Here is a 16,490-nt window from a genome sequence, read left to right on the forward strand (position 1 = left end):
GACAAAGACAGTTTAGACACATGACCAGTAAGGTCTGGGTGACCTGGAAAGATGCTTGCCTGTCCATCACATCTGGACCCAGGTAATTGGCCAGAATAGGTGTGACCACTGCAAGAGTGCAAAATCTGAGATACATAAGCTCCTAAACAAAGAAAGTTCTCTCTCTTGGCTTCCTTGCACTTTGTTGGCTCTCTTGCTTGCCTGTGCTCCTGGCTCTCTTGTTGCAGGGAGAGTGCTCATGGCCATGTGGGACCCACATAACGGACTGACAGACTGAATCTAGCCTGATGCTACACAGGACTCAGCTCCACCATGGAACAAAAACTCTGGACATGGCCCTGCTTCTAGCTTTGCTGACCCACAGCTGTCCCTTTTCCAGGACTGACTTAAGAGAACTAGGACTTTAGAAACCGAGGGATATAATTTCACAAAAATAAAGCCTTTTACCACATCTCATCCTCCTGTGCCTCCGGAAATACTTACTCCAGCAGTGCCCCAAGAACCCTACTCCCACTAGTGATGGAGACATTGGACCCATTTGTTTCTCTGGTAACAATTGATCTTTATAAACAGGAGAGTGTTTTCAGCAATAATTTACTGAAGAAAATGCTGAAGGTTCAAAAGGTAGAGATGATTCAAGTCACTTGCTCATGAAAAAGGCTATTCTCATATCCCCCACCTCCACCCCCTTTCCTTAAAAGAGGTCAATCAAGTGAGTTGAAGAGTTTCCTTCTGGCTTTCAGTAGTGCTGTGGTTTCTTTTGGAAGTCAGTGTGGTCTAGTGGCTAGACAGAACAAAGATCTTGGAGCCAGCTGATTCCAACACTGTGTAGGGGAGACTGGCCACAGAATCACCCATGCTGAGACCCCTGACAACTCCTTTAACCTCTCCAGCCCCCATCAATCCCTTGACAACAAAGTGAAATGTGCTAGAGGCAGGGTACCTCTTCCTGAGGGTAACACATCTTTCAAGGGGCTGAAGCAGCATGAGAACTTAAAAACAAACAAGATAAACTATCAGCAAAATGAACTCTAAATGCAGTAGCAAAAAATGAGAATAGAAATATTGCCTCACATCAGAATCCAAATCTCCAAATCACGAAGATGGCAATTCCTTCATTGCTAGATATTTCAATGTCCATGATGCCCAGCAGAACTGTAAATTCTGATGTCAAAAGTATTAATTCAGAAAAACTAATGGAAAGGAGTCCTCACGTACACAAAAGAACCTCCTTCAATCCAGACTTTTACCATGTGTGGGAGAGAGGATAGTCTGTTTTGCTTAGGACCTCACACTGAACTTCAAAACATTGTAAAGACTTTTGTTCTAATGCTATCTAATCCGAGGCAAAGATCTGGAAAATATTTGCTGTAGTAAAAAGCAGGAGGGAAGAACACAGTCAGACTACAGCCTAAATACTAAAAGAGGTTTTAGGATGTCCAGTTTCTATATTGATTCACCTTGCATTCTAGATCCCAAATAACATTTGGATTAGATTTGAAATCCATCAAGCTGTCAAAACATACACATAAATATACAATGTACAAAAATCTCTGCAGCACATGCCCAAGGATCTAATGCCATCTAAAGGAAACCGTGGCAAATTGCAAAATAAATACATGACTTAAAACTTTTCACTCTGGATACAAACATAAGTAAGATGTTCTTAGCTTAATGTTATTAATTTTATTAAGCTAATAATATTAGTTATTAGCTTGATATCATTAAGCTAGGAACAACAAATCCTGCATTGATTCTGATGGGGAGGACAAATAATTTTCCTTCTACCCTCCTAAGTTCTTCTGGCTGGTCTAATAATATTCCAATGACATACAGGTTAACGAGAGAAAATTGCACGAGGATTTCACATCAACATGAAAATTCCAAAGACAGTAAGGCAAAATGAGGTGTACATGTCATTCTGAACTAAGGAGAGGGAAGTAGAGGGGGTCTGTGACTTCAAAGGGAAGTAAGACAATTCACAGGGACTTGAAAGTTAATGTTTCGTAAACAAATATTTGTTGAGCCATCTTGAAACAATGAGGTACAGAGTGGACTTCGATAAAATGGACCTTGCTGAGTTCCTCCCTCTTGTACCTATCTAGTTCACATTAAACTCTAGTTATCTGTGATGGTATCTCCCTTCCTGGAGCAGGTCCTTTAGAAGTCTTTTAGGCAGCTAGGGGGAAGGTAAAAGTTTTTTCCTGAGTCTTTCCTTTCTTGAAAATAAACAGCTTAAAATAATCAATATTCCCAAAAAGGCATATTTTGAAGTGGCAAACTCTGCTCTCTCTCAATTCCATATAATACCTATTAAAGTCAATAAAGCTTTTGTCCAAAATTTCCACGTAGAGAAAATAAAAATAAAAATAACTAATCAAGAGGGGGGAAATGTGAGTGTATGTGTTTATGTATGTGTGTCTGTGTGTGTTCAGCATTGCAATAAATCAAATAAATATAATTTACAGAGGGAAAAGTCTTTTTTAAATTTAATGCTGGCTAGACAAAAGGTGGAAGCAACCCAAGTGTCAAGATGATGAGACCTTAGTTCTTATCTTCTTGAAGGAAAGATTTTAATCAAGAGACAAAGTGTAGAAAAGCAAGCAATAATTTATTGACTGCAGCAAAAATACGTTAGGGCAATGAACTGAAGAAGGACGTAGAAGAAGCAACAGAAGAGCCTAGGCGGGCTGCCTTGGCTCACTGGGGACTCAGAGAAAAGGGGGCCTTGGAGACAGGTTCAGGGGTTTGCCCGAAACAAGCTGTACTGCTCATTGCTCCCCTGGTTGCACGTCTCACGGGGTCCCTTGGAGTTTAGGAGGTACGTGCCTGTGGTGGAAAGAAGCCAAGGGAACCGCACAGGTGCGCTCGCTGGAGGGAGAGCACACTGGGACCTTTGATTTTAGGGGTTTGAAAGGCTGAGTGTTTAGGGGAGTTCTTAGGGGAGGAGCAATAGAATATTCACCAGCTTTCTGCTGATGTACTAAATGAGATGTATTTAATTTCTCTGTCCTTGGGTGTGTTTGGCAAATGGCACTAGTAGATTTCTGTTATATGTCTCTTTAAGTAGTGTGATTTAAGCTATTTACCCTCTGCTTGGGGAGGAGAAGTGCAAACCATTTATTTTTAAGTGTCCTTGATAAGGGAAGATAGGATTTACTAGGTGGCTGCAAACTGCTGTTTAACTATGTGTCTCAGTTTCCCTATTCTGCTTGACCTGGAATTTTTCTAGCTTCTTACAATTCTATAACACATTGACAGATGAATGGATACACAGAATATGAAACAAAATGTGGTGTATACCTACAGGGGAATGTTGTTTAGTTTTCAAAAGGAAGGGACTTCTCACCCATGCTGCAACATGGAGAGAGGGAGGTACTGTTTAATGGATATACAGTTTCAGTTTGGGAAGATAGAAAAATTTTGGAAATGAATGGTGGTGATGGTTGCACAACCATGTGAATATACTTAATGCCACAGTACTCTATACTTAACAATGGCTAAAATGATATTTTGTTATGTCTATTTTACCACAATAAAAAAAAAAATTCAATGCTAGTGTGAGCAGAATGAGATGCTTTAATACAATGCTGTATTTTTTTTTCTTCTTCTTTATTTATTGTAGATACAGAAGAAGGGAGAGGGAGAGAGAGATAGAAACATAGATGAGAGAGAACATCGACTGGCCACCTCCTGCACTGAGGATTTGGCCCACAACCTGGGCATGTGCCCTGACCAGGAATCAGACTGAAGACCTCTTGGTGCATGGGTTGATGCTCAACCACTGAGCCACACCAGCTGGGCAATATACTGTTGTATTAATGGAAGGAAAAGTGATGTCATATTCCTGAAAAATAATGTGACAATATGTAGAAGAAATTCTAGACAGGTTTATATCTTTTGATTGATTAGTTCTATATCCAGGACTCCATCCAAAATATATATAACAGACATACGTTTAAAGAGTTATGTACAAAGATGATCATCAAAACTTTATTTATAATAGAAAAAATAGAAAACAGATTACAAATCCTGTAACAGGGAAATAGATAAATCATAGGGGACCCATATAGGTTAGTGTGTGGCAATCATAACTATGTTTATGAAAAATACTTAATGACATGCAAAATTAAGTGGAAATAAACATATCCTTATTTGATTTATTTTTGTTTGTGGGTTTTACAACCTTTCTATTATAAGAATTTCTCACTGTTAATTGAAAAAATGTGTATCTATACATATGTATATACACACACAAAATATGACTTGAAAAAAGAGTTTAATTCTCTATTTGGAATACATTATGAAGTTATTTTTATTTAAACAAAGCTTCAGAATAACTCATGTCACATTATGCTTATGGTGAAAACAATATTCTGTTTTAACTTAATGAGAAATCCATTAAGAATGTTTAAGGCTGCCCGACCTGTGTGGCTCAGTGGATTGAGCATCCTCCCATGGACTGAGAGGTCCCGGTTTGATTCCCAGTCAGGGCGCATGCCCTGGTTGTGAGCTTGATCCCCAGTAGGGGGCGTGCAGGATGCAGCACTTTGATGTTTCTCTCTCACATAGATGTTTCTATCTCTCTCTCTAAAAAATCAATAAAAACATTTTTTTTTTAAATAAAAGACTGTTTAAGGCTTTTGTTAAGATATAACTAGTTCTTTATTTCACAGAAGAAAAGTTATTTGGACATTCAAATTTTTAAAAAAGTCACATCAGATCCTCCACTATGAGAATCCACTATGAGTGAAACTGTAATAGGCACTGATAAAGTAAGTAATTTACATCTAAAACCACCATCTTTCTTCAGCCACCATTTGACTTCACTTGAACTTAAATGGCTTGTTTTGTTACAATAAAAATAAACATTTGGCTCTATGCTAAAGATAATGTTTTAAAAATATTGATTGCATCATCCAATTTAATAAACTAAGTACTGTCTAAGTATTGGAGATGCAGCAGTGAAAAAAAACAAACAAAAATCCCTACCCTCATAGAATTTACAAACTAGTTAGAAAGAGACAAAACAAGCAAAATAAATAAGTAAAATGTAGACTATGTCAGATTATGATAAGTGCTGTGGAGAAAAATAAAACAAAAAAAGAGAATAGAGAGTTTTGGAGGGGAGTGAGTAGGATGATAAGGGAAGTGACCTTTGAGGAGATATGAAGGAACCGAGGGAGTAAGGCATGTATTTGTATATCTACGTAAAAGGTGAAGGGCATTCCAGACATATGCAAAGGTCCTGAGGTAAGAAAGTGCCTATGTTGGAGGAAAAACAGCAAGGAGGCCAGTGTGCTTGGAGAAGAATGAGCAAGAATGGTTTTAGAGATTTTCAGCGGTCAGAAAGTTGGAGGGAGTAGGAGCACATATAGAACTTCCTTGCAGATCATTGTGAGGACTTTGGCTTTAGTTCCACAAAAATGCCTGGGAAGCCTGAAGACATATGTTATCTTTTTGTGTTATTTTATTTTTTACAGATTGAAGATGTCCTTGATAGCATTGTATATATTAGCCTATGTTTGTAGCCTTTATGAACACCCTGACATATGATAAGAAGTCATGTGGGGGCATCTGGATGACCTTCTGCTCCATATGTCTCATCCTTCTACAGGTCAGCCTAGAGATGTTCCCATAATCAAGGCAAAGGAATCAAGGCAAAGACAGCAAATGGAAATGACCATGCACTTTTCCCAGCCTCTGCTTGAAAACATCCTATTGGTCAAATCAAGTCACATGGCTGAGACCAAAGTCCTCACGTAGAAAGTCCCAGCCAGAATGGGAGGGTACTGCAAAGTTACAAGGCCGTGGATATAGGAAGGGGTGGAGAAATGCGGCACATAATGTGCACAGCCCCTGGCTGGGAAGGAGTAGCTGCAGGTTCCTCTCATTTCTGAGCCAGATGACCTGCATTACCGAGTACCAGTGCTAACATCTAAACTCCATAGTTTCCATGGAAAGTGTGGTTCTCAAAAATTGGTAGACCCCTGGGAGGAAAGTGAATATATCTTGGTCCAATAGCCGGGGAGAGGATGAAAAACAAAAACAAAAAAACCACAATCCTCAGAATATGCTTTACTACAAGAGACCTGGTGGAAGAGAGTTAAAAGTATAGTGATAACTCTAAAGGACTTTCGTAAACAGTGCAAATGGACTAAGAATTTAGCATATTAATACAAAGTGAAGATGTTTAAAGTTGAGATTCAAATTATGGGCCTGAAGATCAAGTGAAAGATATCTCAAAGCATAGGACAAAAACACAAAGAGATGGAAATCATTAGGGAAATAAATGAGAAGAGATTTGAAAGAGAGGTCCAGAAGACCCAACATAGGAATAATGGGTATTCCACAGGGGAATAAAAAGAAATAATAGAAAAAATCAATAATTAAACATAGCAGAAGAAAATTGCCTTGAGCTGAAGAAAGATATGCAGACTGAAAGTGCTCACTTGATTCCAGATGGTTTTAATAAGAAAAGATACATTCCTGGGCATATTCTGGTAAACTTGAAACTCCAAGGATTTTGGATAAATAAAAGCTTCCAGTCAGAAAAGAATTTTTACTTGCAAAGGAGGAAAGACAAACTGCCTCTGACTTCAAATCTGTAATATCAGAAGCTAGAAATTAGTAGAATAATATCTATACATTGTTATAAAAAGAACTGAAACTCTAGGATATGTTACATAGATTAAAAAAATAACTGGTCAACTGGGGAAGAAAATTATAGCCAGAAATTCAGAGAATATACCACCTCTGTATTTAATCTGAGAAAAATATTTGAGAAGTAACTCTAAGCAAACAATATGTAAATCAGAGTAGAAGCCCTAAGTGTTGAGCAAACAAGGATGATGACTATGCAGACTACATATATTGTTGCATTCTTAGGGGACGTCTCATAGAAACAGAAGTCTCAGGAGCCCAGATCCTCTCGTTGCCCATACATTCAGGTGCAGGGCAGAGACTTCTGGCTGAATCAGCTTGTAGAAGAGGGACCCCAACCTCTGAGCTATGAGCCTTTTAAGTTGCATTATTAGGAAGGTATCACCTCTTCACCCCACTACCAGGCACAATCAGAGCCTGGGACAAAACAGCAATATGACAGGGCATAAAGTTGGTTGTAACATCCTTCCAGTTCAGCATCGTCCCTTTATTTCCTGACTTGAAATGGGGTGTGGCGTCCAATCCTTGAAGCTATATGATGTTCTGAGCTGCTTGCATGACTCAGCACCTTAACACTCACAGCTTGGGGAACACCAATCCATACTCTGCTGTGATCGGATTAGAAAAGCCTGGTCTAACACTCGTCATTGGCCAGTGCCTTTATGCACTGAGCTGTATTCTGTTTTCATGGCAATTTGATAGAAAGCCTGCTCTTTTTCTGGAAGACCATCCTGCAAGAGGATCTGTTTTATACAAGTTAACCCTCACCCATTAGTGTGACCCCCAACAGTTCTGTTCCCCAAGCTTGGCCTCTCTACTTCATATTTTACTCTGTCAACACTCTGTAGCAACCACTGGGGTAGTGAGGCTGGTCAACTATAGGTGACACTAGAGGTGATTTGGAATGATCTAGTGTGAGCCCCAGAGTATAGATAATGTGTATTCAAAGCAGACAAAGGAGGCATTTGTGAGGACAGCCTGAGAGGCACACATTATCCAATCTCAAACATAAACAAGACCAGCACCTGGGGTGGTGGTAGCATCCTATGTTGCTAATCCCTGGGTTGCCTCAGTGTTCTCTGTTTGTCTCCTCAGCTTTTCTATCACTGGTTTGTGACTGTTTAATTCTCTGAATTAATATCCTCACCTGTAAAAGACTTTGAGTGGTTTTTGTTTTTCTGACTGGACTTGACAGAAACATATGTGTATTTCATTATAAATGACCTCAAACTCTTTTGGAAGTAGATAGGAGTTTTAAAAAATAAAAGATATTAAAATCATCTAAATACTTGAAATTTTTATCACAACTGTATCTTTTAAAAGTCAGTGATTGATTTTATAAAATATAAAGAAAACTTTGTCATTTTGTAAATAATAAAGCCCTTTAATGAACGATAGTGTTGTTATTTACATGAATACTATTGAGTATTTTTCTTGTAATGAGGCAAAGAAATGACCTTTTGAATTTTAGTCTCTTGATTTACACAATGGATGGAGATAATCCTTTGATGGATGAAATTTCACAAACCTACCCAAAAAAATCTATTTCTCAAATTTTGTATTTGATTAAGCCCTAAGTAGATTTATCCAGGCTTTTTTTTTTTCTCTCTTTAAAATTGCATGTGAAGTTGCAAATGATCCAGATGTTACTGATTTGTTTATAGTTAAGTAATCAGCATTGTTTGGTAAAAAACATTTGAAGGCCTATGATACTTTTCAAATATCTTTATCCTTTGAAGACCAAGGCTGAGTACCGCCAAAGCTAGTGAAACTTGAACTATACAAGACTCAAGCCCTGTGAACCTAAGACAATTTAAATTTGCACAAGACCCAACACTAACTAATGTTTTCACATCTGGCTCTTGATACCAAGCCATGTAGGAAGTGTGGGTTATTTATTTATTTTTATTTTTTGGTGGTGGAGGGGTTGATGATTAATTCTACTCTTGTTGAAGGTTCCTCTTCAATCACAAATTGTATTTAATGATTTATGATTTTGACCAGATGGCTTCAAGATTACACAGCATTGGCATGCAAGAATGCAGCCAATGTATTTGGCTTTTATTCTGAAACAATGTTGTGTTGTGTTTTTTTTTACTGATCAAATGAGATAGCCAGTTGCCAAATAATGCCTAAACATTGTTTTCCACTGATGCAATTTTAGTAAGCTGATGTACAGCCAAAGGTCCTTGAAGAATTTAGATATGCTGAAAGAAGAAACGCCTGACAGTATGGCAGAGTGAATAACACACGTTTTTGAGTCAGTAAGACGGGTGTGGGTCCTAATTGTATTAGTGACATGAATGTCCTCCTCTGTAAGTGAAGATAAGACTAGTAGGTGTCTCATGGAGCTGTGATAATTAAAAGGGACAATACATGTGAAGAGCTGAGTATATTGTCTGGCACACAGTATATGTTCAACTAGCTATTACTATTTTAATACATTATTCAGAACACACTTTTTCCATGTTAGAAAATCTTTTTATACAAGAGGAAAGACAGAGATGATAAGACATCCCTAAATGTGGGCAGAACCAGGAAAGCTCTTGCAGGTCAGTGAACAGTTTGTTCACCTGTATATATTTTAACTTTGTTTTACTTCTATTAGTTTTTTCAAATAGTACATTTACATGGTTAGAAATTCAAAAGCTACTAAAAAATATTCAAAGAAAGGACTCCATTTCATCCCTGTACCCCAGTTACCCAGCTCTACTCCTCATGAGGCAACCAAGGTCAGTACTTTTCTGGTGAATCCATACAAGATATGTTATGCACATACAAATAAATGATCCCTTCCTTTTACATAAATAGTAGTATGCTATGAAATTTGCTTGTTTCTGCATTTGCTGTTTTTGCTTTAAGTATATCTCATCTATCATTCCATATCAATGTGGCTGCATAGTATTCCATACTTTATTTTAACTAGTGCCCTATTAACAGAAATTTAGGTTGTTTCCAGGCTTTTGCTATTACAAATAATGTTCCAACAAATGACCTCATCTATGCATTATTTAGCATACATGTATATGATATATATGATATATATGATATATATATATGATGATATATATATCATCAAAATTAATTGTAATTTTGATGATTATTTGCAAATTGTTCCCCATAGAGATCACACCATTTTCTAAACCAACCAGCAATGTATCTGGACATTTAAAAATCCATTTGAGGGCTAATAACAGACAAAGGTTCAGCTAGGTCAACAGTGCATGAGTGATCATATACTTTGAGCCCCACATTCTTTTTTTAGTGTTAACCTCCAGGCAGAAGTATATCTCATAGAGATTTCTTTTTGTCTCCATGGTGACACTTACCTATTTAGAAACCTCAAATTATTGTTCCTAGGTTACAACAGTATAAACTTGGGATTACCATGTTCTGCCCACTCCATGTTTTAAATAGTAGAGAGATAAGAAAAATCTTTATAGGCAAACAGTGGTACATATACTACTGCTTCCTATGCCTGGGGATTGTTCAATTTAGGCATTTACTTAGTGTATATTTAGGGGTATGTTTTTCTGCTCTCTGAGGGTCTCCTCAATTTTGCCCTCTGGCTTTTGAGAAAGAAACTCTAATTTGTTTTCTTTACTGGAAGAACATGGAAAGAGGGCAGGTGGGAGCAGGGTGATTATGGGTTTGCACTTAATTTTCAGTACCTCTAAGTAGAGAATTTTGCTCCTTTCTGGTGTGGTTCTTGATGACTTAAATGCATTTGAATTTCTTTTTTTTGCTATTAAGAATTAAGATTGTAATAAACAATCTAAAGTGTTATCCAAAGACAAAAATGCTGATCTACTTGTCTGATTTTCTTTTTTATTTCAGTAGTAATCAGAAAAAAAAAAGAATTCAACTGAGCTATTGGAAAAATCCCACAGAAGTAACACACATAAAATCCTTAGTGTTATTAGTTACAGGCAAAGAAGTTCCTCAAAGTTATCCTTCAAAAACATCAAAGAGATATATGTGTGTGTGTTCCTGTCACTTGGGGTCCACATGTGAAATTCTGCCCATTTGAAGAAAGGATTCAATTGGTTGTGAATGTATTTATTAACAACACTGAGTAGTTCATTGGTGAATGTGTGCTCATCTGCAGATTAACTATCTTTTGCATGTGTCTAAATAATAGGAAGGTATTTAAAACAAAAGGTTTCTGAGGGGTTCCTTTCACTAGACTCTCCTTTCCCAATGTTGATTTCAAATTCAAATTCAACATTAAGTGAAGCCTGATTTAATTGGTCCAGCTTTCTGATGCTTTTCAGAGTGAAGAGTTTTATCCTTGCTGTATCTTTATTGGTACAAAATTAGTCTTTGAATTCTGGATGACTTGTAATTTCAGTTAAAAGAGAAAGAAAAATAAAAGCAAAACTCAGTCTACTGTGTGAAAAATAACTCAAATCAGTTATTTGCCTTATTTGAGGACAAAGAGTTGACTGGTATAACAAGTATTTTTCTGTTTTGATATCATAAATACAGCTACTTAAACATTTTCTGATTGCAAGTAGTCAATATAGCCCATCAATCTTTTCATCTCCCCAGGAACAGATGTAAAGTTGAAATGTGAACTACAGCAAATGAATCTTGAATAGACTCAGTCTTTCCATATCTTTATAAAGGAAGAGGTGGATAGTCTGCATGTTACAGCTAGCAGAGCAAAGTATTGTATTAGCCAGAGTACAGCCAGGGGAAAAATATAGAACAAAAAGAAAAGAAAGGAAGGAAGGAAGAAAAGAAAGAAAAGTACTAGGTTTATTAACGGGAGATTTTATGTAGTGAATTGGTTACTCTAGAATTGTAGGACTGAGCCCAGCCAGTGTGGCACAGTGGATTGAGCTTCCTTCCTTGGATGGACTGAGAGGTCCTGGTTCTATTCCTGGTCAGGGCACATGCCCAGGTTGTGGACTCCACCCCCAGTAGGGGGCGTGCTGGAGGTGGCTGATCCATGTATCTCTCTCACGTCAATGTTTCTATCTCTCCTTTCCTCTCTCTCTAAAAAATCAATAAAAACATATATATATATTTAAAAGTTAAAAAAAAAAGTTCTAAGACTGAGAAAACAGAGTGGAGCACTGGGATAACCCAGAGCCAACAGCAGAATCAACAGCTACATCTAGGTCTGGGGAAACAGAAGGGAAAATAACAAGACTACTATTCACCTCTTCTGAAGAGGGGCCCTTTGGAGCTGGGGAGCAGCACTGACAAATGCTTGCTTACTGGCTACCTCTGAGGGGGAGGTGGACCTGGGGGTGCTGAAAGCCAGGCCTACACAGTCTGGATCAGCAGGAATCAGGAAAGCTGTTTCTTCCCTCTTTCCCCCACCTTCTAAGATCACTCTAGTCTAGTGCTTCTTAACAGCAGAATTCAGCCAGATGGTAAAGGAGTCTGGGAAAAGCAATTTGCAAAGTCTCAGTCTTAGATCAATAGTGAAGCTATATAATAGTCAACTGGTGTTGTAGGATTCAATTACTTGAATTTTTATAGAAAGCAGACCAAAATAAGATGTGGTAATAAAGTTCAAACATTCTTAAGTTACTCTATTTAGTCAAGGATTTTATATTTAAAAAATCCACTTACTGGCTACTTTACTAGAGAACTAATAAAACCACTAAGGATATTAAGTTAGTGGTTATTTTGGTGAATTATTGAAATACATTTTATGTCTATTTAGTAAAGAGAAAAATGGAGTATCATATCTGAATTACTTATTGATTGCTGTATAACAAACTATTCCAAAACTTAGGTGCTTAATATAACGTGTGTATTGTCTCATACAGTTTTTGAGGGCAAGAATCTCAGAATCTCAGATTTAAGAATCTGAGCTTAGCTGGATGATTCTGACTCCAGGTTTCTCATGAGGTTGCAGTCAAGATTTCAGCCAGGGCTGCAGTCATCTGAAAGCTTGACCTAGTTGGAGGATTTGCTTCAAAGTTCTCACATGGCTGTTGGCAGGAGGTGTCTAGTTTTCTACCAAGAGAACCTCTCTGAAATTCTGCTTAGGACCTATAGCAACTAGCTTCCACTGAAGTCACTTACCCATGAGAGAGGGAGTGTAAGAGAGCAACCTAAAGGCCAAAAGTGTCTTCTGTAACCTAATCTCAGAAGTGACATATACCAAAAGAAAAAAAAAAAGGTGTGACATGCTCTACTGTATTCTACTGATCATGAAGACCAACCTCCGTAAGAGGTAGGGGCAATTATACAAGAGTGTGAATATTTGGAGGCAGGGATCGTTGGGGGTCATCTAAGAAGCTGGCTACCACAATATCTAAACTTTTATTGAAAAAGAAAAAAATCTCCAGAAAAACCTATAATTGTTTTAAAACAAAAAACTCCATCCAGTACAATTGTTACCTCTAAAGTTTTTCAGAGCAAACAGACTTGAGGTACTGATTGTGTACAAGGAAAAAAAGTTAGTTGACCCATTTGCATAAGATGAATTTGATTTCATTTCATTAGGTTCTCGGGAATATTGAATCTTTCAGGTCTTATTTGACTAAAATGTCTCTGTTTAAAGAGTTCTTCACTTTTATTGGTCAGAGCGAACATTTTCATTTCATCCAAGTCCTAACCAGGCCTGATCCTGCTTAGCTTCCAAGATCAGATGAGATTGAGCACATCCAGGGTGGTACGGCCATAGACATGAACATTTTCATTTCAGATGTGGTTTCTTGAAAAGTTTCAGAAGTTAATTCTAACAAGTAAAGATTCTTTGAAAGTAAGTGAGTTCCTATAAGTTTTGGTCCAGTTTAAAGGCATAGGATCCTGCCCGGCTGATGTGGCTCACTGAATGAGCATCGACCCATGCACCAAGAGGTCGCTGGTTCGATTCCCAGTCAGGGCACATGCCCAGGTTGTGGGGCAAATCCCCAGTGTGGGGCATGCTGGAGGCAGCCAATCAATGTTTTCTCTCATTGATGTTTCTATCTCTCTCCCTCTCTCTCTCTCTAAAATCAATAAAGAAAAAAATAAAAATAAATAAAAATAAAGGCATAGGATCCTTTAAGGTTGTCTGAACAGCAAGCTATATTTGGGGATTTGGCATACAGAGGGGCTGTCTTGGATTAGGTCTCAAAATACCTAAAGGATTTCCTTAAACAGGCCCAGAGTCAGATACAACAGGTGTTTTACTTCTAATTTTGGAAGCAGAAGCAGCCAGTTTAAAGTAAGGCTGTTCCGCACTCATTCAGCAGGAGTGAGAATAAGTAATTTTGCCAAGACATCAAGTGTAGAAAAAAACCGGGAATGTGTTATTCTTCTAATACTTCTGATAACTACCCGCATTTTTATAAGATAACATAATTCTGATGAATTCTGATAAAGGCCTCTGTTTTCTTAGTATTTAAAAATTCATTTAAAAAAATACTGAAAGTGGACTCTAGTAACAGAGTCTATACTAGAATACTTATTGCAATAATTATGTCCATTCTTATTTTGATTATACTATTTCGTTGGTGAATTAAATTTTTGCAATGGGAAATAAAGATACTGTAGAATTAAGATTTCCTTCTCTTGAATATGGTGATATTACTTTATTAAAAAATATGGAAGCACATTTAAATAAGATTAAAAATACAGATAAGCTTTAAAACAAAATATGTTTGAAACATTATTAGCCACCCAAAATGAAGTTATTGTGCATATAAAAATGAGCAACCCTTTTATTTGAATGACCTTAAAAAATTAAAGCAATTTTATCATGAACTTTTCGGTGACAAGGGTTCATAAAATTCCAAATGTGAAGTCCCTGGGAATGTTTCTAATATATCCTCAATATATTCAGCAATGCAATCATAGCATGATATAAACAGTATATTTCTCATAAATACACACTGAGTGAAATTAGCTTCAGAAATTCTTATTGAGGAAATATTAAAATAAATGTTAGGAAAGGCGTGGTTTTCTTGGCATGTCAGAAAGTCTGTTGCTTTTAAAATGAACACTATAGTATCTACTCATTTGAGGAATTCAGTATTCAAGCTCTATGTTACTTTATCTTGAATTCTGTGGGTTTAAAAGGCAAGCCATGTTGTAAGTAGTGTCAAATCTCAGTAATTCTCTTTGAGTGGAATGAGAAGTATATACAGTGTAAATATTTTTGAAAAAAGCAACAGGTTTGCCCTGGCCAGTTTGGCTCAGCGGTTAGTTAGAGCGTCAGCCTACGGTCCAGAGAGACCCGGGTTCGTGCCCACTAAGGGCATGTACCTCGGTTGCAGTTTGTCTCCGGCCCTAGTTGGGTTGTGTGGGTGGCAACCGGCCCTAGTTGAGTTGTGCGGGTGGCAACCACTAGATATGCCCCTTTCATGTCGATGTTTCTCTCTCCCTCCCACTCCATCTGAACAAAATATGGAAAAATGTCCTTGGGTGAGGATAAAAAAAAAAAAGCAACAGGTTTGACTTGAAACTAGATTTTCCTAAACAATTCCATAATGTTTATTTCTCTACAACATGTACAAAAGTTAATATTGGGACAAGAACATTTATTTAGGTCACAATAACTTTTGCATTCTCTAAAAACAGCACAATTGGAAATAGAATCCTTAAACATTAAGAAATCAAATTGAGAAGCTCCAGTCTGAACACACAAGTCACACTAATTGCTTGCACCGAAAAGGACTGAAAACGAACTTCTAGTTTTCAGTAATTTGCGCTGAACTCTCACCCTCTGGCCTGCCTTATCCCCATTCCAGAGTTTCTTGGGCTACACGTCTAAACCTACAGTAACGTCCCACTTTTTCCTTCTTCCCCAACTCCACCTGGGTCTCAAGACTGGAGTACATATGATGACTAGCCATGTATTTAAATAATCAGGACAAGATCTGCTGTTGAATTTTCGCAAAATAAAACTCTGGAGTCGCCAAAACATGCGGGGTTCTCAACAGAACTTGTCATTCCACATCACAGGGTGGGAAGTCGAGCTGGAAGCCTCAAGCACTGGTGGAAACCTTGGCAAGACCAGCATGCTATCAAGCAATTACAAGATGACATTTTTAAGTACAAAAAATTCTAACATGTTCTGACCAGTGGCATCTCTTGGTGCCGGGGTGCGCCGCGACGGCGGCAGGGTGAACAAACATGTCTGTGGCAAAGGCATCATCTCGCCACAGCGCGTGAGCTGTACTTGGAATTTCTATGAGGAATCAGCAGTTCACGGTTGATTTATGGACAGTCGGTGTCGTTCAGCACCAGGCCAGTTCCAGCAGCCTTGGCCCATTAGCTCTATTTTCTGCTTAAGCCGTTAAAGCCACCTCCATGGAAACGCCCGGGGAGGAGGCCGGGGGGAGGGGTGCAGACAGGTGCGCCCTCTGTTTGGGAATACACAAAGGGCCGGCCCGGCCGCCGCCGTGTCCCTGGCAACTCCACGCAGGCAGGGCGCGCGCACTTGCCGCGGCCCCGCGGCGTAGTGGGCGGCCCGGCGAGCGACGAGGCGCGCGCAGTCACTGCGCGTCGGCTCGCGGAGTCCCTCGGCCTGCTCGCAGACGCTGGGCCCGGGAAGCGCGAAGCCGGCTCCGGCGGCGCCAGCGCTGCAGGGATTTGTAGTCCGCTTGCCTTCCGGGCGTCTGCCCCGCGTAGGCCGGCGGCGCGTCCCCGCCTATCGCAAGCCGACTTCCTGCCGCTGCCCAAACTACAGCTCCCGGCATCCTCTCCGCTGTCGGGCCGAAAGCGAAAACAAATTCTGGGCTGCGGAGGAGCTGCCCTCCGCCGGGCTCCCCCACCCGCTCCCCGCCCCTCCGGCGCCCTCCTGCGAGGTGGGGAGACGAAAGGCCGCGTCTTTTTCTTTCGGCTTCCTCGGCTGCAGGAGCAGGGAGCGCGGGGCA

Source organism: Molossus molossus, unplaced genomic scaffold (assembly GCF_014108415.1).
Source record: "Molossus molossus isolate mMolMol1 unplaced genomic scaffold, mMolMol1.p scaffold_m16_p_4, whole genome shotgun sequence".
Taxonomy (NCBI): domain Eukaryota; kingdom Metazoa; phylum Chordata; class Mammalia; order Chiroptera; family Molossidae; genus Molossus; species Molossus molossus.